This window comes from Crocodylus siamensis, chromosome 1 (genome assembly GCF_052110815.1).
Source record: "Crocodylus siamensis isolate JL-2025a chromosome 1, ASM5211081v1, whole genome shotgun sequence".
NCBI lineage: Eukaryota > Metazoa > Chordata > Crocodylia > Crocodylidae > Crocodylus > Crocodylus siamensis.
The window spans coordinates 81,223,751-81,251,173 of record NC_143395.1 but is presented as its reverse complement, the minus strand read 5'-3'; the positions used below and the strand labels follow the sequence as shown (position 1 = coordinate 81,251,173).

The 27,423-nt window shown below is 38.5% G+C and overlaps 1 protein-coding gene across 3 annotated transcripts in view; it reads left to right on the top strand.

Moving 5' to 3' along the window:
* Positions 1–27,423, top strand: part of ASCC3 (activating signal cointegrator 1 complex subunit 3) — a 560,200-nt gene that overhangs the window by 130,073 nt on the left and 402,704 nt on the right. The window lies entirely within an intron of this gene.

Sequence of the window (27,423 nt, the reverse complement as noted above, 5' to 3'; positions counted from 1 at the left end):
AGTTAAAAGTTTTAAGGAGGGACCAAACCTAGTCTAATACCTGGGACATAGTACATGAACAAGTTACCTTAAGTTAAACAGGGGCAGAGACTTGCAGCTTGCTCACCATCTTGTGGTGGTTACCTGTTTGTACGCCCTTAGCCCAGACTGAATTAAAGCTAGCCTGTAGTAGCTTAGCTCAATGAGAGGTTACCTGTAGTAGGGCTGGAGTATTGTTGTAGCCATGATAGCCCAGGAAACATATGAGGGACAAGGATATTTTTGCAGTATTTTAATGGATCAACTGTATAGTTGAGAGAGCTGTTGTACAAGCTTTCCAGCATCAAGTGACCTGAGGAAGGTTACTTGTAATAACTTGTTCCTGAAAATGTGAACAATTTCAGCAGAGGCAGATTTGAGAGAGACCAGAATACTGTCAGCAATGGTGTTTAAGGTGTTTGTAGAATGGTGATATCAAGAGATGCAAGAAGAACCGGTAATCTTGGCATCTGAGAATTATTCCATGACCTGTGCTGGCTATTTCTTTCAAACATTGTTTTGATTAGGGTTGGAGCGAACCATTGTTCTTTCACCTCACACCGAGCATACCAAAACCTACTGGACCTGTATGCTTTTATTAGCTTTTTACATGCAGAGTCATTTATTTGTGTTCATTCAGAGACTTAGATTCCAGGTATGTGTTGAGCCATATAAATTGAATATGACAATGCCTTTTAAAATGCTGTGCATTCATTTGCTAGTGCATGGTTATGTTCTCTGGTATATTGAGTGTCTTGTCCAGTCCACTTTTAAACAGCTTTGAAATGTTGTGGCACCGGGCATTTAGGACTGAGACACACACATGTGATTTGAAGGTTACAGTCTGTATGTGCCTGAGTAAATAAGTTGGGGTTGACACTAATCTAATTACAGGAAATCTTTCTAAATCGCAGCATGAGAAATCAAAACCGTTTTTGCCAAATTTTCTCTGCCTCGTGGCGCTTTTGAGATCAGCATTGTAATCCATGTGCATACCCTCTTATTGGTCAGATTTTCTTACCTATAAAACCAGAGTATCCTTTAAAATTTATTTACGTGATGCTGTCAGAACTCTTGGTAGAGGTGATATCTTTTATTAGACCAACTAGATATTTTCAAAAAAACAACTTCTTTATTTGCAAGCTTTGAGGCTCACGTGCCTTTCCTCAGGCAAAGGAGAATGCAAAGATTGTAAAATTTCTCCCAGGTAGAAATGAAACTTAATATTGCACAGGAGAATTAAAGGATGTCGTAAGTTCCCCTAGGTGGAAAAGTTCATTTTATGCAAATTAGGCTTAAATAAAAGTTGGAGTCTGTTTACCTCAAAGGTGTCTGATGGTAAGCAGGATGTTGAATTTTGCTGCTTTCTTGGTAAGATGTTTTATATTGTACAGGAGCTGGTTGATGAACTGTTTCTCCTGGCTAAGGCAGTTAAGTTGTGTACAGGTTGTTTTGCAAGTATGCAGTTGAATTGAATGTGTTGTGGTTGTTCCCTTCAAGGGGTTATGCACTCTAAAATGAGATGCTGGGCTTAAATTCGTCAAACTTTACTGTCACTTGTATTCCTGTACCTGCAGCCTTTACTACCAGAAAAACACTGAAGACTGAGTTCTTAGTTAGTTTTGAAAATGAGTTGTTTCTGCCAAAAACTCAAAATAGCGAGGCCGGCTGAGGAATACTCTTTTGGGCACAGAGTTGGGAAATGCACAGAAATTCTTACCACTATCACCACCACCACCATTATTAAAGTAATATGTAGGTGGCCCAAATGAATTCGTTTTTTGTGACAAGGAACCAAGAGTTCTAGTTTTTTGTATGGCTTTCTTGTGATAACACATTCTGTTGTCAAAAAATGTTCAAAGTACCTTTGCAACAGATCATTAGCTTGCAGTATTTAGGATTCTCTCAAGGCCTCAGCTGTATATCCACTTTTAAAGGATTTCTGAGTGGATCTCATATATTGAACTTTTGTTCGAATTTCAATAGATTTGCTTGTTTCCTTAGATCAGCCTGAGGGAATGCAAAATAGTAAAGGTAGAATGTTTGCCAGAATTCTGTTTTAGTTTCTGTAAAGGCTACACATTTTATTTTAACCTATTTAAAGAATTTGGTGGATCCATATACTCCCAGGCCTTGTCTGGCCATCTCTGTCTCTTTTTTGAAGTCACCATCATTTGAGCACTTAAATAAAAGCATAATGACTTATACTTAATAGCCATGTAGATTTGACAATACAGGTCAACTTGTTGCATGCTCTAGAACAGTTTTCTTTATTATGGCAGCTGTCTGAAGTCTGTAATGTATGAACGAGCCATATCTAAGGCACTGGATAACTTAGGGATGGGGAGCGGTTTTCCTCAAAATCAGTGCCCCTGCTTCTTGTTGCACCGGGACTGTATTCTCAAGTACATTTAAAAAAGAAAAAAAGATGATAATGTGTTACACTCAGATATCCTTTAAAAGAAAATGCACACGTTTTTCCTGTTAATTGAACATTTGCAAACAGCCTTGTTCATGGAGATTCTGGTTTATTACAGTTTCTGATTACAAGTAATTGGCTTGGTTTTGAAACCTGTTATTATAAACACTTCCATAAACGTGGGTTAGTGCTTGCTTATGGCATGGGTAGTGAAAATTTTAAAGACAAGAGTAACTTGTTGGTAGTACTGAGCAGATTTCACTTTAGCATGTTTGTAGAAAGCTTATATGTTCTGGACAGTGTACCAATTAATTAATATAGAACCATATTTATATTACTTTAGCTTGCATTCTGGGTTTTCTTCAGGGTTTCGTAAACTATCTAATATGTTTGAGAATTATATAGAGTACAGAAGGATTCTGGAAAATCTTATGTAGTGTAAGCTGTAACATGAAATTCTCATTTTCTTATAGTTGTTTTAGATTTCTGAAACTTCTCAGGCAAAAACCAGTTAAGTATGAAAATGACTGTAACTTATAACCAGATAAAATTGTATAAATGTATCTTGAAGGAAAACATTACCTGTGTTTCTCTTTTGACACAGCTGCTAAGTGTGTCTGTATGCTGTGTAAAGCTGCATTTCTGAAATGGTTGAAAATTTGATGGGACACTAAACAGAAACCCAGCAAAGGGCACCAGCTGCTGAAAAGCACCTGCTGAGCCACTGTGGGAGTAGGTGCATCTGCTTGTAGCCAGAAATAAGACAAAATACCTATTTTTATCTTCCAGAAAGATTATTAATTCCTCGATAGATCATATGCTTGTAAAAACAGATCAAGCAATACTGAATGCTTAAGAAAGGATGTATTTTAAGCAAAATAATGTGACTGAGAATGTTAACAATAACCAAAAATTGCATAACTTACTGTAGGCTTTTGTTATGAAATAGAAACCACAAAGTACAGGACTAAATAAACCAGGACAGGGCACTTAACAGCCTTTAAGTCTGTTGTGGACAGCAGCTGTGTTAAAATATTGAGAGGCAGTCAAAATTTAAGAGATTGTGATGATGAAGAGCAGGATACATTCAGTTTGTTGAGAGATGGCTTTGAAACCTTCTTTCTAAATAGTAACATATACATTGCTATTTAAAAATGGTTTCCCTTTGTTTTGGTGGTAATAGTCTTGCAAAATGGCTAACCTGAAGAGATCAAATATCATGAGTCAGACCCCAAAAGTATGAATGGTTATTAGTGTGAATGGTTTTTTTGGAGTGTCCCTTCTCCCCCTTTGCTGTTTTTGAACTCTGGTCCAACTTGGTGTGTGTGTGTGCACACACAGTGGTGCACTTCAGTACCATACAGACATACATGTTGTGCCTCTACAGAACAGATATCCATGAACACCTCAGTCTCCTGTTTCCAGAGGTTCCCAAAGACAGCCCAGTGCGTGTGAGCGTGCTCATTGGCTTCCCCTGTTTCTTTCCATCTCCTCCTGGAGGGAGATTTGGTAGGTAGTGGAGCGCTATGAGATGTCAGAGGACTGCTGATATTACAGGAAGCACTTCAAACATACTCCTTTTTTCCAAGAGCTATTTTTGAAGTGATTTTTTTGGCCATGCTTGTCTGTACTGTTGCTAGTTGAGCACTTCAAAGGCACTTGGAGCACATCAAACATGTCTGTCTATGGCCAGAGAGAGAGACCCACATCCATCTTCCTGAGTTTTGAGATGAGTAGTTTTGCACAAACTCAGATTCATATCTGCCTATCTCCTGGATAGTGATATTGACCCTTTCCCCCTCTTCCCCCCCCCTTGAGTCATCCCATCAGTTCTTGTATCCAGCTCACTTCTTCTCTTCCTAATTTTTTTTTCATCTTTTTTCCTAAGTCTCTGAGGGGTGCCAGCAGGGTCCTTCTTTCTCCCTTCCTAGGTCAGGCGTGAAGGGGAAAAACAGTAGACAGAGCTGTTACTTGTTTCTCCTATCTTACAAGGAAACAGAAAGGGGAAGAGCCACTCCAGGCTTCTGGGATCTTTCTATTAATTTCTCCCCAAATATATATTACCAGTAGCTGGGTGTATTTACTAGTCTATTCACATGTACTAGGCAGTTCTAAAGCACATATTACTTCTGTCGACGTGTGGTTCTTTGGAAGGAGTAAAATGGGATATACTTATGCAGGCATTGATAGGCTATAGTACAGAACATTTATTGCTTTTAAAATGTTCCTGTTGATTATTTGTCTATTTGTTAATGGTAAACTAGAGGCATGAAGCCAGTCAGAATCCTTGTGTACATATGATCTAGTTCCAAAATCTACTCTCCCTTGCAAACATACCATACCTTGTGCAAACATGTAACTATGGAGGTTACTTTGGAGAAATATTGCTATTTAATGTCTTGGGGGACCGGGCAAATACTTAAACTGAGAATAAAAGGTACTTGAGGGCTTTTGTTTAGCATGCATACTATGAAGCTTATTAAAAAGAGAAACAAATTAGATTTTGAGTTGTATAATAGTATGCAATTGGGCATTTAGGTGTGTGCATAGATAGAACTTGTAATATTTAAGCTTTTACTCATTAATTTTTAAAAAAACCCAATAATGCTTGTAGTCTTGCATAGAAAAATATAAGTAAATGCATTATACAGCTGTCCTCAAAAATCGTGTCTCAACCTGGTGTGACATAAAATAGAGAAAAGAAGAGAAGAAAGTAAATTGAGTTGGAAAAAAATGCTGAAGATCACGACATCAGTGTTTATTCCTGTAGGAATATTCTTCCATTTGCAATTTTCTCACTTTTATTTGATGGGTTAACATTATTACCCCTGTCAGCTATAATTACTCTTTAAAGTAGTCTGTTAGTTCCTTTTTTCCCTTTAAAATGCCTGTTATAACTACAGTTTGGAAAAGGCAGTTTATATTAATGGGATAAAAGGCAAGTTAAATATGTTCTTCAAAAATATAATTTTATGTGGTTTAGACATCTTAAAGGTAAAACTGTTCATGAGAAGTTTAATCATGACTCATATGAATAGTCGTAATTCTTGCCATTACCTGGGGTCTATGAAATAAGGTTGGGTTCATTTGATTATTTTTTTTCAAACAAAAAATATCACATGGCAGTAGATATTTAAATGTAGCTTTTAAATACCTTGTAACATTAATCTTTAATCCTATTGCAACCTAAAAGAAATCCAGTTTAGTTCAAAGTCCTTGTCATTAAAAAAAAAAAAAAAAAAAAAAAGGAGGAAAGCATATTTAGAACCATAAAACACTAAGTCAGAACTCAATCCAAATGTTAGGGGAGGGGGACAAAAAATCCCAAAAAACCTCTTTTACTAGACCCTATGTAAGAGCAAGTGAGAGAAAATCTGTGGTATTGCCTAACAATAACATCCATGATGGTTAATTTGGCATTATTACATTTATTTGTTGCAAAACCAGTTGCCAAGAAAGATTGAAAAGTATTTCACAGATATAGACTACTGTTGCCATGCTGTCATGTCTCACTAAGGCAAGGGCTCTGACCTAGTAGAGCCCAATGTAACTTTTTTACACAAACTGATCACTCTCATATTGAATAAGTTTTTAAAATGAATCCAGGAAAACAAAGTGATTTGTTTGAAGCTAAGTGTAAAACCTGGTTTAAGGAAAATTATAAGTAAATTAAGATGAGATATTCTCCTGAACTTCTCATTTTGTATTCTTTTAGAAGTTATTTGTTATTTTACTTAAATGCAGAGTTGGTCTTTTGGCATATTTTACACATCAGGAATTGTATGGTATTGAGTGACGGCAGCTGAGTTTATTTTGGGTCTCCTGAAAACTAGGTAGGGTTTCTATGTAGTATGTTCCACAGTGTTTTAATCTAGGTTTCCTTGTAACTTGAAGTAGTTTCCTTGTTGTTTTACTGATTACTTTTAGCTGTTATTTGAGTAACTACTCTGCTCTCCCTTCATGCTTGTATTTTTAAAAATCAGTAAAGAAAAATAGAGGTATTAGGAAGAGAACTGACTTGTAATGTGAATCTCAGGTTTGCCATCAGGTAGAATAACAGATACTGATGTTTTAGCAATAGGTAATTTAGTAGTTGAGAAGTGACTGAATGACTTTTTTTGTGTCCTGTCATGATCCAGAAGCACAGCCACACATTAGTCAAATTTTCCTTCTGAAAATATGATGTCCCATAGCTGCTAGTACCAGTTGTGGAATGAAGTAAGTAGATGTGTTCTGTAGAGCATAACAGGTTGACTTCAGTAGTTATCTTGAACAGTCATTTGAATGCAGAATTTGGTCTATAGGGACATTCAAACTTCAATTTAAAAAGAAACAAATTGATGTAATTTAGAATTCTAATTTAAATCATACCCACTGATATAAAATAGCTAGACCAAAGCAGATCTTTATTTTGAAGTTAAGTAGTTTAGTTTCAAGGGAAGTGAAAGGTTTCAGATAAGGGAAGAACATAGTCTAATTCTTTCATCCCATTGCATTACAAATATAAATCATGTTTGAAAATGTTTTGTATAAGTCATAAACTACTTTACTGTAAGGGATTGTCTTTAATTAGCCAGATTTTAGAGCACTGATTTGGAAGCTGTAGCTTTTGTCTGCGATCCTGCAATTTCTCCTCATTCACTTCAGGGATAGAAATGGGACATGTTAAGATTGCTAGTCAAGGGATTAATTTAGAAATCACTGGACAATTTTAAAAGTTTTTTTAAAGGAATACAAGATAAAGAAACTAAAGAGATGTGACTAGGTAGTGCTGAAACCCATTGCTGTACACATGAGATTTATGGTTTCCATTAACCGTAATATTGCATAGTCACTGAAAACAGAAGACTTTTAAATTTTAGAACACAACTAGTTAGATTTCCTCAAATGGCAGAGAAAAGCATGTGGATCCTGGGCTTGGAGAGATGTTGGTTGCTATTAGTAATATTGCTTTTTGAGGTCATGTTACCTCTAACAGGTAAAGATAAATTATCTGTATTTAGCTAATTAGAATTAAGCTAGTTCTTTTTCACATTAATCAGTGGGTTTCATGTACATTCATCAGATTTATCCCTCTCTTCTTCCCTAGCATAATAGAGATTGAATTGGACCAGGACTTCTCACCCAGTGCTAACCGTCTCTTTCCCTTCTATACACATTGCTCCTTTTTCATTAGACTCTTGCATTTCTCCCTTTCTTTCTCGCATAGTTCTTGTCTGGAGGAGTCTTTAAAATATTAGAATATATTCTTCCAAAAGGAGCAGCAGTCCCTGTCAGGTCTTGCATCAGAAGTTTCCCTGTGGCCGGTATAGAGAAAGGTAGTTAGGTATGTTAGTTTGAAGTGAGAGAGAGGTGCAGGGTGTGTGGCATTTTAGATACTAACTGGTTTAGAGAGGCATAAACTTCTGTAGGTGACAGCCTACTTCATCAAATGCCATGAATCTGATGTAGCAGGCTGTCATGGATGAAAGTTTATGCCTCTGAATCAGTTAGTCTCTAAGCTGCCACCTAGCCCTGCCTTATGTATGGCAGAGATGAAATGCTTTACCTGATTCTTCTCAAATCAAGCTATTGGGGAATATGATTTGTTTGTCCATAATATTCTACCTCAGTATAACTAGTTCTAAGAGTATTGAGCCTATGCATCTTGGATTAATAGTATAGCCTCTTATTCAGTCTGGGGATGTTACTCCCTGTGCTTTAAAGACCTTGGTTGGTGTGTTGTGGCATTTCCGCACGTTACCTATGCATCATTTTGGAACCTATAGATTAATACAGATTTCCAATTCAATTCATGTAATGGGTAAAATCATTTCAAAATGGAACAACAAAAATGAATAATGAGATGCTGTTGGTGTAGGAAGTCTGAATCATAACAAGCATAGAAAACTGAAATACAAACATTTAACATGCAAGTATTTAACAGGACATTCTAATTGGGAGTTGAAATCTTGGTCCAGTGGAATGAGTGACAAAATTACCATTGACATCAGCAAGGTCATATTTTCAATGAAGGTCTTTTGTGTATGAGATACCAATGCTTAACTAAAGGATCCATTAGGAGTGTCTTGCTCTGTAATGAACCGTTCCCCACCATTACATAGAAATCTCGGTTGATACAACTGGTTCAGTGTTGTATAAAATCATCCTTATCCTTCTTATTTATTGTTGGGGAGTGGGTGTTTGTTTGATTGTTTGTTTTGCTTTTTGTTGCTGTTTGGTGGTTGTTTTTTTTTTCTTCTTGCCATGTAGCCGTGCCTGTACTAGAATCTCTGCAACCCCAAAAGAGGGCATGGTCCTTCTTCAGAAAAAGTTTGTAACTAAAGACAGTGGCAAAATAGGAAAAAGATATGCAATGCGCAAGTGATTTCATTGTAATTTTTTCTTTAATTAGACTTTCACCATTCCCTCTGAATGGAGATTGGCCCTATTGTAGTGTAATGTCTCTCTTTGTGGAAAAACACTCATTATCATGAGCCACTCAGGATTTTTCACTGTTCTGAGAACTGTATAATTGCTTAGCAAACTGAGTGCTTCAGAATTTTGGCAATCATGAATGCTGAGTGGCTGGAGAGGAAATTGTTAATCAGCATTTAAAAGCAAGAGTTCAAAATGAAGTTAAAATACTGGTTTCCTCTTGAGGGACAGTTTGATTATAGTGATCTCTGGTAATTTCTTCTTTCTGATGGCGCATAGGCTGTAGACTGTCCTTCAGTGTGCAGACTTACCATAAGGCATTAATCTTTTCATTTATAAATGCTTCAATTTTTATTAAAATTTCCCTCACTATTATTTTTATTCCCATTTTCATCAGAAGAGGGAAAACAACATAATGTTGTTTTGTCTACAATATTAGATAGAGGTATGAAAAATAAATCAGCTTGTATTTTCACTAGCTAAAATATTATTCAGTTATCAAGAATTAGGGTAGATTTCCCATATCAGGCAGTTTTTGATTCAAGATTCAATGTGCATTTCCTAACACATGTATGTTCCAGTTGAGAGCAAAAATTAATTTAGGAAGTCATATGATACATAGTAGTTTCATAGTAGCTAGGGTCAGGAGGGACCTGAACAGATCATCTAGCCTGACCCCCTGCTACAGGCAGGAATGAATGCTGGGTTCACAAGACCCCAAGCAGGTGATCATCCAACCTCTTCTTGAATTTGCCCAATGTATGGGCGAGGACCACTTCCCTAGGAAGTTGGTTCCAGATTCTGGCCACCCTAACTGTAAAATATTGCCTCCTGATCTCTAACCTAAACCTATTCTCCATCAGCTTATTACTATTGTTCCTCATCACCCCAGGTGGTGCTGAGGAGAATAGGGCTCTACCTATTTGCTGTTGATCTCCCCTGATGAGTTTGTAGGCAGCCATCAGGTCTCCCCTCAGCCTCTTCTTGCTGAGGCTGAACAGGTTCAGGTCCCTCAGTCTCTCCTCATAGGGCATGTCCTGCTGCCCTCTCACCAAGCGTGTGGCCCTCCTCTGAACCCTCTCCAGGTTGGCCACATCCCTTTTGAAGTGCGGCGTCCAGTACTGGATGCAGTACTCCAGCTGTGGCCTGACTAATGTCGCATAGGGGGCGTATCACCTCTCTGGACCGGCTTGAGATGAACGTTTGTTCACTAGAGCGCCCCAAGGGATGACAAGGTTGAACGGTTATGAATTCCTGTAAGGACATTTCAGGCTGGACATAAGGAAGAATTTATTTACTGTCTGAGCCCCCAAGGTCTGGAATAGCCTGCCATTGGAGGTGGTTCAAGCACCTACATTGAACACCTTCAAGAGTAAATTGGATGCTTATCATGCTGAAATCCTATGACCCCAGCTGACTTCCTGCCCTTCGGGCAGGGGGCTGGACTCGACAATCTTCCGAGGTCCCTTCCAGGCCTAATGTCTATGAAATTTATGAAATCTTTGGATGCATGACAAGGTATGGCTGGTCTTGCTGTCTGCTGTCTGGCGTTGGCGGCTCATGTTCATCTTGGAGTCAGTAATGACTCCAAGAACCCATTCAGCCTTTGTGCTTTCAAGAGGGGAACTCCCCAGCCTGTATGTATGCTGTGGATTCCTTCTCTCAAGGTGAAGCACCCTGCATTTATCTATGTTGAATGCCATCCTGTTCTCGTCTGCCCATTTTGTAGTCTGACTAAAGCTAATTTCAGGCTCTCTCTCCCTTCAAGTGTGTCTACCTCACTCCACATCTTAGTGTCATCAGCAAACTTGGACAATGTGCTTTCAACCCCTTGTCCAAGTTGCTGATGACGATGTTAAACAGTGCAGGCCTGAGGACTGAGCCCTGGGGGACCCCACTGCTCGCATCTCGCCATATTGATTATGACCTCTCTGGGCGTGCTCCATCAGCCAGTTTTTTTCCCCTTCCAACTGTGTAGGCATCAGTGCCACAGTTGCTTAATTTATTAATGAGAATGGAATGAGAGATGGTGTCAAAGGCCTTCTTAAAGTCTAGAAAGACTACATCCATGGCGACACCATCATCCAAGGATTTAGTTACCTGGTCATAAAAATCAATTAGGACCTGCTTTTGAATCCAAGCTGGTTGCCTCTGAGCAAGATCTCCCCTGCTGGCCCTGCACAGATGTGCTCCTTGACGATTTTCTCCAAGATCTTCCTGAGGATCGAGGTGAGGCTTACGGGCCTATAGTTACTTGGGTCCTCCTTCCTCCCTTTCTTAAAAATGGGTACCACATTAGCTAGTTTCCAATCCCCTGGCACCTGGCCAGATGACTATGAATGCTCATACAGCTGGGCCAAGGGCTTCTCAATGACCCCTGCCAGCTACCTCAACACCCTTGGGTGAAGGACATCTGGACCTGCAGATTTAAAAATGTCTGGCCCTTCTAGAAGATCCCTAACTATCTCTGTGCTGACCCAAGGCCTGTCAGAGCTATCCCCGAGATTTCCTCTACCTCTGGCAGGAGGGATGTCCCGGTCCCTGCTCAAGAAAACGGAGGCAAAGAAACTTTTAAAAATATCGGTTTTCTCATCCTTACCATTTGCCACGTGTTGTACAAGAGGTCAGATTAGAGCTTCACAATGATTCCTTCTGATGTTGTAATCCGTGTATCTCTTGACTAGTAAGACTGGTGGATTTTGCAGAATCCACTGTTCTCATTTGGCCTCAGTCCAGGCAATTGATGGTGTTCTGAATACAACTGCTGGCTCTTCACTTTCTTTCTGCTGCTTTTACTTGGCTGCCTTTTTGTATTCTAATCTCCCAAAGTTTTTCCAGCTGCCACTCTCAGGATGGGATCTAATTTCTCATTTGGAGCAATAGCAATGCTGACTGTGGCCTCAAGTTGCTCTTAAATATCTTTATCACTTTGTATCCCACCAGGTCTCACACCTCTTCTCATTAAACGTATAAAAAACTGTATAAAAATCCTCACTGATACTGAGGTTTGATATGGGAGGTAACTGAGCTAATCTTCAGTTTCTTGCAAATATCAATCTATTGCTAAAAATGCCTATACAATTGAAAATTTTTATGCAGAATTAGAGACATATGCCTGTATACAAAATATAGATCAAATAGCAAACTCCTCAGAATACTAAAGATAAAAATTACTTTGCGATATGTACAGGCCCATGTATCTTCCTTTTTTTTTTTTTTTTTTTTTTACTAAATGGGTGATATTCCATAAGACAGTTATATTAGGCATGCATTTTTGTGTGTGTTAGTTGCCTTCCTGTCCCTTTTCTGCCTGTGTCTTCATTATAATTTTAAGATTCATAGTAAGTTACTGAAATTTGGAAGTCTAGTTCCTTCAGGAATGTAGCAGGGATCAAATTTGTATTATATTAAAAAAATACAAATTAGAGATTGTAACTTTGAGTTTTAATTTAGCTAAATATTAAGAAGGATATATTTATTCTTGGATAATAGGAAGAAGCTTTTTTAATGGTATAGGAGACTGCCTCAGCAGGAAATTATGAGAAAAGAAAGTGTAGATTTAAAAAAAAATGGTAGTAATGGAGAAATGGCTGTTCCTTTTTTAGGTAAAGTAGATGATCAAAAGTTCCTTCAAAACTTCTGTCTTCTATTGAAAGTGTATATTTGTGTTACCCTAGAACAGTATCACAAGTTTTCTTTAATTATTTTCACTGAATTAATGTGCCACATTGCACATTTTTCTTTTTTAATAAGCATCGTCTAAATATTTAGTCAAGTAAATTCACCTTTTTACGAAAAGATTGAACAAAGTACCCTCCACTACACAGGAAGCAAGTAACTGATCATAAGAGAGATCTTTGAAGACCTGCAAATGTGATACAGGCCTCCCTACCTATTACAATGTAGGGAGGCCTCTACACCTACATTTCAAAAGCCCTACTAGTACTGAACAACAGGCCCACACAAGAGACAATGGAAAGGAAGCAAGTAGAGCCCTCATGTCAATCTAGTAGCCAGGAACCCTTATATAGGGGCACAGAGGACCCTGGCAGATGTTACAGTTGTAGCACAAGTAGTATGTGAATCACAGTAAATTTTTTACCCATTCAGCCAAGTTAAGGTGCAATAAAATGGCAAACAACCCCCCAAAAAGTTTCACCTGTACTGCAAAACATTTTTGTGACCTGTTTGTATTGTGCTTTAAATAGAATGTGTAGCATGTACTCCAGACCTCGGGTTGCTCCATGTCCCATCCTGACTCTCAGCTAAGGGATGGGACATAGGGCACTTCTGGGGTCTCAGGCCTATATGGCCAGGGACCCCAGCAGTGCTGGATCTAAAACCTGGAGCTGCTCTACGTGCAATCCCTGGAGGCACCCCCAGGTTCTCCTAGTTTGAAGGGGTATCTGCGCATGCAGCAGAGCTCCCTGTCCTTAGTTTTATGTGCATCCTTTCATGGGGTACTTGGTACATACATCTGTTGGAGATAGAGGAGCTGGTATGTCAGGACACCTGACCCCAGCAGTCTTTCCTGTCTAGGCATAGGGTCAGACTCGATGATCTGTTGAGGTTCCTTCCGACCCTAGCATCTATGAATCTATGACATGCAATTTTGGGGATGGGGCCCCAAATTCCTCTGATTCTAATTATGAGACTTCCATACCTTTTATGATTTACATGACATATTTATTGTATTAACCTGTAATGAAATATACTCAGTGTTTGTTCATTTTATAGCACTAGCCTTAAAATTATATAACAATTTTTTTTGAATGTTACAAACATTAGATCGTGCTATCAGAGAGGAAACCCTTGTTACTGTCTCAATGTTAATTTAAGGGTATGATTGAATTACTGTTACCTAGAAAAAGTAGTTGAAGGAAGTATATGAGTTAAATAACTCACTTAAACTGTTTAGGAGAATATAAGCCTTTTTACATATAATATTCTATTGGTAGAAGATATTGCATTTCATAGAGTGGTCTTATTTTAATGTATGTAGGTGTGATTTTTAAAGTTCATGGCAATGTAACGTACGTTGTGTATACTGTGGATGTCAAGGAGTGGGCAGGTTTTTAAACTCCATAATAATATGACAATACTGATCCCACTCTTCTAATCCCAAATTGAAAGTAAACATTTCTTACTCAAAGTTAAATTGAATACACTCTTTGGAATTTTAAAACAAAAGAATTTTTCAGTTAATGCAGTAGACAAATGCGGTTGGCACTGGAAAAGTTTTTGAATGCTTTATAAAGATGGTAAAGAATAATTGAAGATCATTAGGAAATTTAAAAAGATTCAGGACATGAGACTTTTCTGCCAAAATGTTTAGGTTTTTGTTTTAGAAATTTCCCAAAATAAATACTCTAGTATTGACTTTCCCTACAAGTTTCTATATTGACAAATATTCTAAATGAGAGCATGTGTGTTCTGTTTTTCCTAATTTCTATTTATCTTATGCAAAATAAGGTTATTTATTGTCATGGGGGATTATAGAAAAATAAGCATATTAGGATAATTTTGCTAGCAGAGTGGTGTCAATGAATTTTGAAGTGTAGACAAGCTGTCATTGACTCTGCTGGTTTACAGTGCCTTTTTTGATTTCTGCATATTTACACTACCACAGCACTTAGAAATTTATTAAAAAACTGTTTTTTGCTGTGAATCTGCTAAAATTGTGGACACTTTTGGATGGCAGGAAGAGGGGAAAGCTAGGGCACCTGGTGGATCTCTCTGTCTTTTGGAACAGGACTGTTTCAGGCCAGTTTAGGGGAAAATGGGCAGAATGGATACAGAGCTTACTCCAACCAGGACTTGTATATCAAGGAGATCAAAGGAAATAAGAAGGTAGTGAGGCAGGAATGGAAAGCAAATTACAATCAAACTCTTTCCAGGGTTGCAATACTGCTAGCTAGGTATATGGTAATAGTTACAAAAAAAAAATTGCTGTAGGTTGCAGAAGTCTTTAGTATTAATTGTTATATATTGCTGCCTGGACTATTAAATGATGTCAGTAGTTGTGGTGTGTATATATGTAAAATGAGACTGATTTAGAAGGGTTTCAAACATTAATTGAATGATGGGTAGGGGTGTGGGTGTGAGTGGGTATTCCCTTTTACTGGAACAATCTGTTTGCTGTTTGTGCACTTCATTTAATTAAAACCATGTGTACATGTAAAAAAAAAAACAATAAAAACATTCCCCCCATAAATAAATAAATAAAAGAAGAACAGCCCCAAATCACACTTTTAATGTTTGGGTGTTTGCTTATACTCAGAGCATGTCTCTGAATGAATGTTGTATAGGTATAAATGGAGGCCACATTAGCTGAACATTACTTTTAAACCAATTTATTTTGTAAGAACATACTGGGAACAACATAGCACAGGGAATATGTAGCTAAAAACTTGAGGACTATCCAGACCTGATTAGTTTAGGTTCATAGATTTTTCTGCAAAAGTATATAGATCAGTCATGTAGTATCAGTAAGATTGATTATCTCCTAGCTCAAAGTGAAAAAAGACAAGTGAATGGATCTTATAACATTTAAAATATTTAAGGTCCATTGATTATGGTATATATTGCAATCAAACCAACTAGCAGAGCGAATGCTACGTGTTAAACTTCCGATATAAGCTAAATATCTTGCAATTATAATGAATAATAAACTCTCTAATTGGTTGTATTAACACAAATGCCTGTACTGCAGAACATTCGTCTTAATTAGATTATTGTATGCTATGCAAATTAAAGCTCAATGACCATTTTTTTATTTATTTAAAAACACAGAACAGTTTTATCTAGCATTTATTTGAAAATTACCTGGAAAAAAATGAACGTGCACAGAGTCAAAAACTGTTCTTAAATTATAAATGTTCAGAGAAAGCTGTGAATAAAAACACTTAGAAATCATGAGAGTATTCATATCAATATTTCTAGGTGAGCAGAGAAGGAGGACAGGAAATAAACTTATTCTGTTGCGGCTTCAATTAGCTGGGTTAAGACATATTTTAATTCAGTTTACATGACAACATTAAAACAGAGCTGCTGTTAAAATACTAGCATAGTAGCTTCAAGATGACTTAAAAGCATACTGAGCCATCTAGTGAAATTTTGTGATATTAGGGTTTGACTTCATTTGACAAATTATTTCTACCAACTAAGGTGGAATTTAGTGACTATGGTTTGGAAGGCTTGACCAAGGGCTTCTACTGTTAATAAATTGTAGTGGTACTCTTTTGAGTAGTTGTTTGGTTTTTCAGCAGTATAATTTGTCTGTTGGCTATATTCTTGCCCACTTCCCTCCTGCATAAAAATGGCTTGGGTCTCTCTGTGTGCATGTGTCCATTTTATCTAAAGGACAGGGATGCAGCTTTTCACAGCGAGACATTTCTGAGGGGTTTTAGGTATGAAATTAGGATTAAAGGTGAATAGCTTTGCAGTAAATATGCCATATCATTAGAGCCTAAGGCCTTGGCACGGAGAAGCACTTACTTTTTGCATACAGTAGACTGGCTTGCTGGAATCAGAATTGAAGCAGGAGCTGTAGATGCCAACCCTTTAACTAATTTTGCAGCAGTCTGGGAAGTAGTGTTCTCTGGCTGTAGAAAGAGATTTATTTATTTATTTATTTTGCATGTCACCCTCCCTAGAAAAGGTCAGGGTGTCTTAGATGTTAGTCTGTGATTTTTGTATCGCTATGAATCATGACTATGTAAAATGGCACTTTCTTACATCTTGACATCTCATTGTTTTTTAAGAGTAATCTCTATGGGCTTCTTTTGGTGCTGATATTTTTTAAATTTTGCTCTACTTATGTAAGGCTAGTGATAGTGTGCAGCACTTTGAAAATAACCTGGGCATTGTTGCATACTGTAAACCTTCAAACAAAAGCCAAGCTCTTACCTCACGTAACCCTGGTGTCCTATGAGGGATTGTTCCAGATGTAGACAAGGACAGAATTTTGCTTGCAGAATTTTTTTGTTACTGCTGATATGCCATAAGGGAAGAATCCACTATGACTTCAAGGCCAGGGTGAATTTTCAGGATCTCAACTTGAAACATTACCTATTTACTAAATTTTTGTTTCTATAAAATATGCTAACACACAATATGTATTAATTTAATCATATTTCAGTTAGACAGAAGCCTAATATTTTGTGGGTCTCTTCTGTGTTTTTTTCATTTATAATTGGGAGCCACTGAGGTTGATCTGTAGATTAGGAAAAACACCAAAGCATTATTTCATCCTTGGAATTCAACATAATTGTGTCACCAGGTAGTCTTTGAACCCTTGCACAGGGTTGCTGTCATCAGATTTCATGATGTCCACTGCTGCCTCAGTTGCTCACTTGCAGTACATGCACACCACATTAATATTGTCTCAAATTCTGAACTATAGTTTATTAATATTATAAAACATAACGTATGCACCATTTGCACTTACATAACGGTATTTTGTAGTGGTTAGCTGAATAGGAACAGCATTATTGGATTGAAGTGCAGGGTAAGAACAAGTATGTTCTAGTTATGATCTTTCCTTTTTATTTATTCATATATTTCTGTGTGCATCTCAATATATAGTTACTAATTTCTTACGCTTTTTCTTTCTATTTTTTTTTTTTAAATAAATCTTTTTGTTATTTTTAACCTGCTGACTGCCAGTGATAACTGATTTCAGACTATTTGATGATACAGACTGGCCTCTTGTCTGGAAGTAGGGATCCATCTGTTCTAAGTGCAGGACTGGATAAGGGCATAGTTTCTCTAATTGGCACAATGCCCTGTTCTAAGACCTGGCAAGGCCTGGGTGAGACAGGTGTAGCTGATGTGCCATAGGTTAGGAAGGTGACCTTTGGAGCATCTCAGTCTATTGTTGGTGGGCTGAAGGGTTCCCCTTAAGGTGTGAGAGCCTCCAAGGAGTGTGATTCAGGAAAACCCTGCTGCATCCAGGGTCGGGGCACATCACACCCTCTTATAGAAGACCCTGTCCTACATGTTCAGGAACTTCTGAAGACTTCTTACAAAGGTCTTTCTTCAAGGTAGGAAACAGGTAGAGGTCTGAAGGAGCCAAGGCTGGTGAATAGGCTGGATGGGAAGCAGTTCAAAGTTACATTTGGTTACCATGATGCAGGGGGATGCATTGTCTTGATTAAAGCAGCACATTTGGGGCAGAGTTGTTTCACCTATTACACAACCAAAGTGAATGTGACTTACTCATCTACCACATAGAAGTGATTCTGTTGCAGAAATAAGAATGATAGGCATAGGATTACCCTGCAGAGACATGGAGATGTCTGTCGTTCTGTTCTTAGAACAGGGGCATTTATGTACCCAGAGAGTAACAGCTTTGCAGCTGCATTTCCTTGATTCCCTAGGTGAAATACCATTTTGCTTTTTAGCTATATTTTTATTGTGTTTATTTTTAACTTCTTGCTTCTTGAAAGCATAACAGTTCAATATATTATTCCCTACTAATGATCTCACCTTTCCTAGAAGACTGTTGCCATGATCTTACTTACTGATGTTTTCCTCTTGAATTTCTTGGGAAGTGGAGGTAGCGTATGTTTTGACTGTATACTCTAGTGTTTACCTTCGGGAACAAAGTAGGAATTCACATTTCATCCCGAGTCATAAACGTACTTATCTAGTTTTATGGCTTTCCTTGAAATCACACTAAAATTCCCTTGAATATCAAGTTGTGCTCTGTTCTGATCAGAACTCAACATTCTGAGTGCACATCTTGCTGATACATTTCTAATGCACAGGTCTGTTCTTTGTAGATGGCATGCACTTCCCCAGTGCTGATGCCTACTGTCTTACCAACATGCATGACTGATGATCTGTCCTTCGCTATCTTTTGGATTGTCTCAATTTTTTCTGGCATGGTTGGAATGACCTACCACTTGGCTCATCATTAGTGCATTTAAATTTAGTTCCCCCCCCCCTCTTTTTTGGTGGCATATAAAGGGCATAATCCCTTAATGTTGCCTTCATGTCCTTATATGTCCTTTCTTATGAAGGTACTTGATCATCATTCTAATTTTTCTTCAGTTTTTTAAATTTTGTTGAAAGACAAACTTCAACATAACTTCATACAAGTTCTCTGTAAAAAGGAAAAAAAAACACTATGAAAATATCAGGAACTTGATCTGTGAAACTGATTGGCCCCTAGCATTTAATTAAAGCAGTTAGAACAGATGCTTTCCAAATGCCGCTTGTATATTCAATTTTGTTTATGCACTGATATTTTAAAATACCCATTTTATGCACTGGGCATCATTACATATTTTTCAGTAAATCGGATTAATATGAAGAACTGTCTTGTTCATCCTAAGATAAAAAGGTAAATTGGCAACTTGCCATTGATGGCAGATACAAAAATCCCTTTCCAGATGAAAGGGATTGTGCACTGAAAGATTAGACAGTGTTATGTTATGTACTTATACATCATTATTCAGTAAAATAATGATAGGCAAATAATACATTTGATAATAGGCTTATTTTAAGCATATGAATAGTCCCGTTGAACTGAATGATAGCCCTTAGATGCTTAAGATTAAAGGTGTTTATTTGTTCTATTGAAAGTGAGGTCATAGTCCTTTTCTCACTGAAGGTTGTCTTCAGCTTGATCAATGGGGAGCAAGCTTTTTGTTAGATACCCCAAACTAGCCTTGCACCCTCTTTGGGTGCCACTCTAATCCCCTCCCTCTGCTGAAATTGCTGCTTTGCTTTCTGTTCTCCATTCTGTGCTCTCTCCTGCTCTTTCTTCTGCCCTATCTGGTGCTGTGCTTGTCCCCTCCTTGATCTGCCACACACACAGGCTGCCTGTTCACTTATGCCACTTGTGCCACAGGTTGGCCAGCCCTAAACTAGATTATTACGTCTGTCTTAAAAAAACAAACAAGCACATTCTCACAACTATTTGGTAAATTACCATACTATAAGTTAATTTATCTGTTATCTGTGGTGTTTGAGATCTGTCTACCAGTAGGTCTTTGCACAATATTGAAGGCATAATTAAATGAAACGTTGAAAAGAAAAAACAAAGAAATATATAACCATTTTCGAAGACCAATTAAGAATCCCAGAACAAAATAGTGTACAAACTGGAAACCCAAGATGAATAAAAGGGCTATAAAATACATTGCTTTAACTTGGATAGCACTAGTGCAATCAGTACCTCTGTAGGAAGCCCATTAACACTTTATAATAGTCCCATTGATGAAAATGAAAAAAATTTGAAAGGATACACCAAGTAAACATTATATGTATGGCACTTGATGCGAAACAAATTGGCTTTCCACCTCCAATCTTGCAAATGCAATAACCTATAAAAGGATATTACTAGTGAAGATCACTGCAGTGTTGAAACAGCTACTTGAAGACTTCAGGAAATCTGGGATAAAGTTATAGAAATGCTAAACAGATGAAAGTGATGCATTTTTTTTTTCCACACAAAAGATTCAGTGAATTATAGTAAGCATACAGATATATTTAGGATACATATAAAGATACATTTTAAATACTATAAACAAAAATAAATATCATTTGAGTAGAATACAACAGAACAAAAATTCTTGAATATGAATATGACCATCTTGTCTTATAATCGGTACGGTTTTATAAAGCAGTCTTTACATGAAATTTTGTTCAATGATATTTTCATTGTCTTTCACTTTATTTCTTGAATAATTAATGATTATTGTTAAGAAAAGGCCACTAGATTATATTTTTATTCATCTGCTAACACACTCACGCACAAAAAAAATGAGTAAGTGGAACCATAAGTCATGTCCTTCATAAAGTCCCAGCACCTACTTTAAGGATATTATCAGGACTTTCAAATGTCTTTTCCTTCTGGGAAAGGAACTGGAGTTTTCTAATCTCCAGCCAACTGCCTTGTTTCTGCACATAGGACTTTATTTTCCCAGAAAAGATTTAACTTCTTTATCATGCATGTCTCCAGGCTCCATTATATGGCAGAGTTTTCAATCCCTCTTTATCCCTTCTAAAATAAAAATGATCAGTAAACAGTAATCTGTAAGTAGGATTACTTTTTTCAGAAATTTTCAGTAGCACTGTATGGCTTTTCAGGCATGTATCAAAATCTACATCTCTAGAAAAAAATCTGCTTTTATAAAATAGACAAAAACAGATTTTTTATTATTTAGTTTTAATAGTGTTTTGGAAATGGATGGCTTGGTAAGGCAGGTAGGGAAACATACAGTAATTAAAGATGTTATATTTAATGAATCAGTTAAAGCAAAGCACAGGCTAGGCTTTGACTTCTAAAAGGTGTACATCAAAGTAAATATTAATCAGGTAATCGAGATGGGCAGTGAAGAGAGAAATAGTAGTGGTAGTTAAAATTAGGGCATAGAATTGCTGAAGGACAATAGTTTTGTTAGTTGATTGGGTAGCACTGTGGTAGATGTATTTCAGTCTCGAGATGCATGTTGAAAGGAACATTTTGAACAACTGATACATGTTGGAGTCTAAATTAACTGTAAACTGAGGAATAAGAACTGGGGATTATTGTGGACAAGTCAATGAAAACATCATCTTGTATACAAGTCACTCTGGTTGACAAATGCCCTTAATGAGTGTTAAAGACATGCTGGGTAAGTTTTTTTGAGAGAGTGCATTTGCTAACAGATTTTTTTCCATAATAGCCTAAAGCCATGAACACATATAAGCCTCTGAAAAAGAGACCAAGGAAAAGGAGATTGGTATACCTAAGTGCAATTCATTGATTTTTTTTTTCTTAACCTCTACTGCAGTCACATTTAGACAAGACCTGTTAAAAAATTTTTTTCAGCAAAATACTAAGTCTACTAAACTGAGCAAGTAGTATGTGTGCAGGAGGCACATCTCCATTTTCTCTAATAAATGTATTCCGTTATGTCTACCCTAACATAAAATAAAATTAAATTTAAGTAATTTCAGAGGTCATGGTTCCTTTCCATCACATCCCCTTGTAGTGCTAAAAGCATCCACTCCTGCGATTGGCAGAGGGTCAGGAGTTCCTAAAAGGAGCTGTCACCTCAGGAGTGCCTGCATGGGTTTTTCTTTCCTACTAACACTGTCTTACAGGGTTCTCATCTTTAGTATATTTATCTGGACAGTTTAGATAGGGCTGATGCTGCCAGGAAGTTGGGCTTGATGGAGTCCTGAAGTCTTTTCCAGACCGTTTTTTTCCCCCTAAGAGTGAGGTTTTAAGTGAGTTCCTCTCCACCCCCTTCTAAGAGTGACGCAATATATCATCTCTTACAGCCATTTTTGGTTATTTCCTGCCTGTCCTTAGGCTGCTGATTGGAGAAGGGCCTTGTCTCTTTGTACCAGCTTACATCCTATTCCATGGCCAAAACCCCCTTTTCTGACCATGCCACAGTATCAGCAACCAAGCATGTTTTTTGTCCCCCAGTCAGGGAAGAATTCCATCCTCCCTTCTCCCTCCATGCTCAGAGGCCCTTCCACACTCCTTCCCCTCCACTCCATTCCTGCTGCTGCCACTTCCACTGTCCCAAGGGTTGGGGCATCTCCTGAGCTGTTTCCACCCCACTTCATCTGGGTTGTGAGAGGCTGGGTTCAGCTGGGGACAGTGACAGCAGCTGTAGTGGCAGGTGGGTTTCCCTTCCCTGCCTATCCAGGAGCAGGTGTGGGGAGAGGTAACCTGCCATCTGCTGCTGTCCCCTGGCGAGCCTAGCTCCTACACAGCCTGGCTAGAGCAAGGCAAAAGCAGCTTTGAAACTCCTCGCACCCCTGGGACAGCAGCAATCGCAGGTAAATGAGAGGGAGGAGAGATAGGGAGGGGTGGGAATGTGCAGAGAGGGGAAACATGGGGGGTTCTTACTTATCTTCGGAGACTCAAAGTCCCCAACTGCTGCTGCTTCTGTGATAAGGTCTTCTTGCCCTAGTGCAGGGTGGGAGAGAAGGTGAGGAAGGCTGGGAGCTGTGGTAGCCAACCCTGCAGCATCAGTTCCTGCTCCTGCATCTTCTTTTGCGAAGTCCTGGATTTCATCTGTCCATTCCTCCCTTTTTAGACCTAGAGTCCTTTTCATTCAGTTGCCTAGACAGAGGTCTGTTTTCAATCAGACTTGTTCACTATAGTTTGAGTGCAGTATGACTATGTACAAGTTCTTTTGCAATTAACTGTGAGAAGAATTGTATCATTTCAGGCCAAAGAATCACAACATGCTCCTGATATATAGGTGAGCACAGAAAAAGTGAGGAAACAGGCACAGAAGTTTGCACCTTGCCTAGACTAATTTAGGTGCCCATTACTGAGATTATCAATACAGTGGAGAGAGCTTGAGAAAAGAAGATTCCTTACCCATTCAAATCCTTCTGTGCTTCATTACAAATGCCTGATGATTATTGACAAGCAAAGTTCTGTGGGTAGATATGATATCTTTTATTAGACCAAGTAAATTATGAAGATTGAGGCAGACGCATCAGAGGTTGCACCAAGAAGCACTCATTACAGTACTGCTGTTGTTTACTAAACATCTTATTGATCCTACCCCACCTCTTCAAAAGTTGCTCTTCAAAAGAATGAATGCTGCTGGACCTCACCATAAACTGAAGGGGAAGATCTCAGATGGTTTTTTTTCCCCCCTTCTCTCCCATTGGTTCTCTCTGGAGTGAGTGAGTCCGATCATTCCCTTGTACAGTGGTGAATGGGACTTTCTTTGCATCAACCTTTGAAGTTCTCAAGGGATGAGCAATTTCTGAACAAAGAGCATTCTTGTCAGCATCACTGAGCTGTCTCTGTTTCCTAGAACAGGCCCTAGGAAAGAGGGGTGATGATCCTTGCTTATCCACATGGTGATTTCATTTCCTTTTCTTCTTGGTTGGGTGATTCAACCTGTATTCAAAGATTGCAGATTAATTGCAATGCTGACAAAGATCTTAAAGAAACTGCTGACTTCACTAAATCGTGCAACTGGTTTATTATTACTTCACCAAACTGTTCAGGCATGTACAGGGTGAAGACGGTGACATAGTAGCCATATGGGACCACAATTCTTTTCATTTAATTGGATTTTTCCTTTGTCATGCTGAGACGCAAGTGATTCTGTGAATTTGAACCCATGATTCAAGCTGGGTGCCTAGAATTGAGGAACATAAAATTAGCTGGCCACCTGTGAAAATTTTGATTTGGGTGACTTGATTAACATTGCATAGGACCTTTGACAGTTGGAGCCAGTTCAGAAAAACTAATCCTGCAGGGCAACATTGATCATGACAGGTTTTTTCTTTTTTTAGTTTCCTATTTTCTTTTACCTGGCATGTTTAGGTGGGAAATACCAGTCAATACGTTTAACTTCTCCAACAATACGTAGTCAGTTAATATGAAGGCTATTTCTGGTGACTTATATTAATGTGTTGTTAAAATGAAACAATTGGAAAATGGTGTATTAATGGTAAAACTATGCATATACTAAGCTTGAAACCCTCTTTACCTTACCTATCTGAAATTTTGCCTAGGCTTTGAACAATTGGAAAAGGGGAGGTATTGACTTCTCATGGCAAAAAGAGGAAAGCAAGAGAGCTGAAGTCTTTACATTTACCATCTCTGGTCTCAGAGAGTAAAATCAGAGGGAAGTTTGGCTTTTCTGTAATAATCAAGTCTTCTAGTCAAATCATATTGTCAGTTATACACTTGAAAATCTAATAGCAGGTTGCCAAGGTATACTTTTGTGTTTTGATGATTTTCATGAAGGAGTAGAATGAAGCTGTTGGTTTCTTAAACCTTACCTAAACATACAAACTGTGCAATTTTAAAATTGGAATTGGTTTTAAGTCTATGTAAGTAAATGGATATTAAGTTTGATATAAATATTTATTATTTAAGTTTGGGTATGGTTTATTATATTTAAATTAAAATTTTGGCTGATTGATTATAAGCAAATCCCCAAAATAACCTGATATACACTGAATTTAGTTTTTATATGTAGTCTTTCTGCTGGTTTAGTTAACCTAGCTTACAATTACATCGTCAAATGCATGTAACATTAATTGTTTTGGCTCCATTAATTCTTTTAGCTCTGCAGTGCCAAATGGAGTGAAGTGAAATAAAGAGTTTAAAAAATCTAAGCAGATATAATATATGCGACAGAGAAGACATGTTTTGAGTAAGCCAGTGCCATTTTGATGGCTCCTTTACAGGGCATATACATGCTTTGACTCAGTATGATAAATGTGTTACGTGAACTAGCTTGTTAGGTGTACATTTGGTTGAAATGGCTTGGGTACAGGGATGTGTCCTATATCTTTTTTCAAATGTTGGCAAAGCTTGCATTTAAATCAGTTTTGGGGTATAGGTGGGGAGCATACAATTCCATAAGTACAGGCACATTACCAAGAACACGCTGCTTCTCTCTTGGTAATGTGTCTCTTGGGGGCTTTACCTTTGAAATATTGCATACATTGTGGTGGGCCAGAGAGGAACTTATGTCACTTAGACATAAAGGGTGCAGCTACTCATGCACTTTAGTAAAGAGTAGACTAAATAGCTCTCCAGTAAAACATCACCATCTACACGTGCACTGGTAGTAGGGCACAGTAAATTAATAAACTCCACTGTATAGAATCATAGAAACATAGAAAATTAGGCTTGGAAGGGACCACAGAAGGTCCCTTAGTCCAACCCCTGCTCAGAGCGGGACCAGCCCCAACTAGATCACCCCAGCCAAGGCTTTGTCTAACTGGGTCTTAACCTGTGAGGATGAAGAGTCCACAACCTCTCTGGGTAACCTGTTTCAGTGCTTTATTACCCTCCTAGTGAGAGAGTTCTGCCTAATATCTAACCTAAACTTCCCCTGCTGCAACTTGAGATGATTGCTCCTTGTTCTGTCATCTGCCACTACTGAGAACAACCTAGCTCCATTCTCTTTTGAATGACACTTCAGGTAGTTGAAGGCTGCTATTAAATCCTCTCTGTCTTCTCTAGACTAAATAAGCCCAGTTCCCTCAGCCTCTCCTCAGAGGTCATGTGCCCCAGCCCCTCACCATTTTTGTTGCCCTCTGCTGGACTCTCTCCAGTTTGTCCACATCCTTTCTGTAGTGGGGGCCCAAAACTGGACACAGTACTCTAGATGTGGCTTCACCAGTGCTGAATAGAGGGGAATAATCACTTCCCTTGATCTGCTGGCAACATTCCTACCAATGCGGTCCATTATGCTGTTAGCCTTCCTTGCAACAAGGGCATCCTGTTGGCTTATATATAGCTTATTGACCACTGTAACCCACAGGTCTTTTTCTAAAGAGCTGCTGCGCAGCCAGTCAGCCCCCTTCCTGTGCCAATGTATGAGATTGTTCTGTCCTAAGTGCAGCACTTTGCACTTGTCCTTGTTGAATTGCATGAGATTTCTTTTGGTCCAATCCTTCAATTTGTCTAGGTCTCTAAATCCTAGCCCTACCCTCTAGCATATCTATAATTGCCCCCAGGTTGGTGTCATCTGCAAACTTGCTGAGGGTGCACTCTATGCCATCTTCCAAGTCATTGATGAAGATATTGAACAAAACCAACTCCAGGACCGACCCCGGGGCACTCCACTTGATACCAGTTGCCAACTAGACATTGAGCCATTGATCACTACCCTCTGAGCCTGATGATCCTGCTGGTTCTCTGTCCATCTTACAGTCCATTCATCCAGCCCATACTTCCTTAGCTTGCCTGCAAGAACACTGTGGGAGACCGTATCAAAAGCCTTGCTAAAATCAAGTTATACCACATCTACTTACCTTTCTGCATCCACAGAGCCAGTCGTCTTGTTATAGAAGGCAAACAGGCTGGTCAGGCATGACTTGCCACTGGTGAATCTGTGCTGACTGTTCCTAATCCTTTTTTACTTCAAGAATCTTGGAAATGGATTCCTTAAAGGTCTGCTCCATGATTTTTCCAGGGACTGAGGTGAGGCTGACTGGTCTGTTGTTCCCTGTATCCTCCTTCCCTTCCTTAATTATGGGTATTATATTTGTCTTTTTCCATTGAGTCATTGACCTTTCCCGATTTGTCATGGGTTTTCAAAGAGGATGGGCAGTGGCTCTGCAGTTGCATCAGCCAACTCCCTCAGCACCCTCAGGTGCATTCCATCCAGCCCCATGGACTTGTGTAAGTCTAGCTTTTCTAAATTGTCCCTAACCTGTTTGTTTGTCACTGAGGGCTGCTCACCTCCTTCCCAAACTGTGGTGCCAGGTGCAGTACTCTGGAAGCTGACCTTGCCTGTGAAGACTGAGGATGAAGAAGTATTTCAGCCTTTTCTGCATCCTCTATCACTAGACTGCCTCCCCCCATTAAGTAAGGGACTCACACTTTCTCTGATCTTCCTCTTCATACTAACATACTTGTAGAAACCCTTCTTGTTACTCTTCACATGATGGCTACTAGCTACAATTCCAGTTGCATTTTGGCCTTCCTGACTTCATCCCTGTATGCCCTAGCAATACTCTTATACTCCTCCCTAATTGTTTGTCCAAGTTTCCACTTATTATAAGCATCCTTTTTGCAGTTTTACTGAAAGCTAAGCCAAGCTAGTCTTCTGCCACACTTGCTAGTC